This window comes from Macaca thibetana, chromosome 15 (genome assembly GCF_024542745.1).
Source record: "Macaca thibetana thibetana isolate TM-01 chromosome 15, ASM2454274v1, whole genome shotgun sequence".
Lineage (NCBI taxonomy): Eukaryota > Metazoa > Chordata > Mammalia > Primates > Cercopithecidae > Macaca > Macaca thibetana.
In genome coordinates, this window is record NC_065592.1 from 50,564,180 (window position 1) to 50,568,690 (window position 4,511).

General features: G+C 33.0%; 1 non-coding gene across 1 annotated transcript; it reads left to right on the plus strand.

Annotated features, from left to right (window-relative positions):
• Window positions 1–4,185: 4,185 nt before the first annotated feature.
• Window positions 4,186–4,288, plus strand: LOC126938190 (small nucleolar RNA U13). The gene has a single exon (XR_007720013.1). It is a non-coding gene; the product is annotated as a small nucleolar RNA U13 (small nucleolar RNA).
• The last annotated feature ends 223 nt before the right edge of the window (window positions 4,289–4,511 follow it).

Here is a 4,511-nt window from a genome sequence, read left to right on the forward strand (position 1 = left end):
GAGAGTGGAGGAAGGTGAGGATTGAAAAACTACCTTCGGCCGGGCGCGGTGGAAAGGTGTAATCCCAGATTGAAAAACTACCTTGGCTAACTATATACTATGGGCTTATGGCGGGCGCTGTAGTCCCAGCTACTTGGGAGGCTGACGAAATAACCCAGGAGGCGGAGCTTACACTAAACTCCACTGTGACTTGCAAGACTCCGTTTACCTTCTATATACTATGCAAACGAAATAACCTGTACACTAAACCACTGCGACTTGCAATTTACCTGTATAACAAAGCTGCACATATACCCCTGAAACTGAAAGTTTAAGGAAAAAAGACTACAATATTAGCTTTTGCCTGCAAATTACCAGTCTACCAGCATGGCTTTCAGATTTGAGACTTGCCAACTCCCAAAATTACATAGGTGAATTCTTTGAAATAAATTGTACATATTTATATATATTCTGTTTCCTTAGAAAACCCTGACTGATGCCAATTTTGGTACCAGGAAGTGGGGAGATGCTTTAACAAATAATAAAAATTTAGAAATGGCTTTGGAATTATGTAATGAACAGAAGCTAAGTATTTCTGAGACACAAAATAGAAAATAGCTAGATTTCTGAGATTATCGGTATAAATATAGATTGTTAAAGGCAATTGTGATGAGAGCTCAAATAATAACTGTACAGAATGCTTCCATTATTATAAAAATACATGTATTGTCACGAATAAGGAATTGCTAAGAAACATGAATGTTACATGTGCTTCTGGTGAAAGCTCACATGGAAATGAGGCACACAGAATTGGATGATGAAAGGAAGGAGATCCTTATCATGAAGTGGCAGGAAACTTGCCTCAACTGTGTTCTACCATTGGATGAAAAGTAGATCCTGTCAGTAATAAACAAGAGTATTGAGCTGGGGAGATTTTCCGCAAATTGTGGAAGGTATGACCTTATTTCCTCCTTATAGTAAAATGAAAAAAAAAAAAAAAAAGAGAGAGAGAGAGAGAGAGAAAGAAAAAGAAAGAAAGAAAGACAGAAGAAAGAAGCAAGCAAGAAAGAGAAAGACAGAAAAGAAAGAGAGAAGAGAAAGAAAGAGAGAGAGAGAGAAAGAAAGAAAGAGAAAGAAAGAAAGAAAGAAAGAAAGAAAGAAAGAAAGAAAGAAAGAAAGAAAGAAAGAAAGAAAGAAAAAAAAAAAAAAGAAAAGAAAAGAAGAAACAGATAAAGGTCATTTTAATAAAAAAAGAACTAAAACTTGATAATTTGGAAAATTCTCAACTTCTCTAGATAGCCAAGATGAGCAAGCATGTGGTTAAAAGAATGCCAGGGGTCTAGCTAGACAACTTTTGCTAAAAAGATTATGTGTGTGACTCATGGATTCGATCAACTATCTCAGCAGCAGCCAAGAATAAAGATGAATTATCCAAAAAAGATCTTTGGAGGAGCCTCTTGTCTGATGGTTTGGACCCCCATGAATTGCACAAGCTACCAATAAGGTTTTTGAAAATGTTGTGTTGGCAGAAACATTGCTAGCCTGGAATTAAAGAGATTATGATATTTTACATCTGAATTATAAACTTCATTCAGTGAAATTTGATCCTCTATTACTTTATTTTTTTTCCAGTGTCTCTACTACTGCTTTTAGCTACTGTGAGGTTTCTTTCTGTTCTCTACTTAGGAATGCTTATTATCTATAGATAAATTTTTCTAGATGATTCTTTTATATTATTACAATTTGCCCCTTTCTGTCTTCTAACAATTTACTTTGGCAAAGCTGGAATTTATATATCACTAATATTCTCAATATTCTATGCATAATTATTTATTGTTATTTTTATGATTAACTGTATGATTCTTTTTAACCTGATACTAATCCCATTTCATTGAGTCTATGTTGTCAATAGCTTCAATTTGAGGTAGATTTCAAGTGTTCTGTTAAGTGTTTATAAAATCACCTGTCCCCTCATTTTACTCCCAGAGAGATGGGCTGGGGTATTTGTTCCTGACTTTGTTGGGGAGGATGTAGCTGAGAATGGATATTAGATAAGTGTGTTTTCTAGATTATTGAAATGCTTTATTGGTACTCAAAACCTGCATTTTAGTTCTAGTCACTCTCCTCTTAGCATTAGTTTATTTTAGAAACTATCTCATTATTTGATATTTTGCTGAATATTTTACTGGTTTTCAGTGTTTCTTCCTGTAGTTTTTAAGGAACTTAGAGTGTGTTTTCAGTAACCTTCACAACTCTAATTCATCTAGAGTTCCCAGTAAAATTGTGACAGTGCCCATATTACTTTTTACAAAAGCAATGAAAAAGAGCTGAAATGCCTCCTGACCATTTTCCAAACTGATTTATCTAAAAGCCACACAAATGAACACATTTCCCAGAGAAATCAAGTTTCTTATAAGAGATATCTGGCACTGACATATTATTCAATAAAACTAAGTACTTCCTAAGGCAACCGATCTAGAGCATTTCTCAAGAGGAGTACATTACCAGCTGCTGAAAGAATCCTCCCCAAAGTAAACAAGTTCACAAAATCAAGAATAGCAATGAAAACATATCTGTTGGTGCTTTGTTTTAAAGTCAGGATTAAATACAAAAACTTACTGAAAGTATTGCAAGCATGTCTTTTTGTTTTCAGGTGCATATTATATTGTGCCTTAGTTTCAATTTTCTGTTACCTATTTAGAAATATAAATATTATAGTTTTCATATTTATTTTTTAACTTTTTTCAATTGAAAATATATTTAACATGATTATATATTTTAGTGTCAAATATTAAGAATCTAATTTTAAATAGGTAAATATTCTTTTGAATATTTTAAAATATTATTTATTAGAACACAGAGCTGCTTTTTATTTATACCGTTAAAAATATGGAGTGTATTGCACTTTATTAATTGAGAAGAAACTGCAACAATAATTACAAAACAATGTATTAAATTTAATTGGGAACAAAAGTATGCACATGTGTAATATAAATAGAGAATGGAAGCAAATAGAAAGTACAAAAATTGCTTGCAAAGTGTCTTAGTTTGGGATGCTATAGCAAATTACTATAGAATGAGTAGCTTATAAACAATATTAATTGATTTCTCATAGTTCTGGAGGCTAGAAGCCAAAGATCATGGTGCTAGCATAGTCAGGTTCTGTTGAGAACCCTCTTTCAGTTTACAGACTGCTGTCCTTTCATTGTATTCTCACAGGGTGGAAAGAGAGTGAGAAAGCTTTCTGGGGTCTCTTTTATAAAGGCACTAATCCCATTCATGAAGACCCCACCCTCATGACCTAAATTTACCTATGTAAGGTTCTATCTTTCAACACCATAAAACTTGGGGTAAGAATACAACATATGAGTTTTGCAGGGAAACAAACATTCAATCGATAACGCAGAAGTTAACAAAAATCTGGTGAGTGTTATTTGACTGTTATTTTGGGGAACAGAATTTTAAGTAAACTAAAAAAAAAAAAAATGCTTTCTACATCCTTTCATTGATAAATGAGATATTTGCTATATTTTCTAGAATATTCATGACACAGAGTATTCTACCAAGAATCTATAATTGCATACAATAAGAATTTGTGTATTTTTGTTTCTCATCTTTAGTATGAAATTAGTAACATTTGATTTTCGTGGATATGTGCTTTTTATATAAAACATAATATTCAGGACTCTTCATATTATCAAGACATTTCTGTCTAGATTCTAGAACTAAAGAAAAAGAGAGATATCATAAATAATCAGTTTTCCTGGACACTGTTAAAGAAGCATTTGAAACAGTTGTACCACTTCAAAACATTGTCCTAACAATTCCCTTCCCTCCCAGACAAACACAGACCCTTAGTCTACATAAGAAGAGTGAGAAAAAAATCCTCTGGGTCAAAAGTTATCAACATAACCTAAGTGAAATGGAGAAATTCCAAGAAAATTACTTAGGGCAGTTGAGGTTTAGGTTGCTTCATGTTGGGCGAGGCAAGCATGTGCCCAGACAATGGACCTGTGATAGTTGCCTATGCAGATATGAGAGGGCAGGAGTCAGGACAGACATGATTAGGTTCTTGGTATTTCTTTTCTGTCTTATTTAAAGTTAACCTGTTCTTTCTTTCCTCACTCCATTGAGATTTAAATTTACAATGTGATGGTCACTTCTAAATTAATGTATAAATAACCATGATTAAAGGACTGGAGGAGGATCCTTTTGTAGTTCATAAGTGTGATGATTAGGTTTTCACATTTGTGTGTGAGATGTATCTCCCTCAAACATTTTATGACATCGGCATATTATCCTTCTGATGTAAAAAGGAAAAAAGTACTAGAGGAAATACACTTGTCTAGTAATATAGAAGTAGACCTGGTCATCTCAAATCATGTAAAAAATAGAAATTAATGAATCCACTAAAGTTTATATTGTTTTTTATTTTCTGCTCATATATTTGTCTCATACTTTTTGTCTTCAAAAACATTCTCAGAGACAAGGACATTTAGAGATGATCCCAGAATTGTTTGTATAGAAATAGA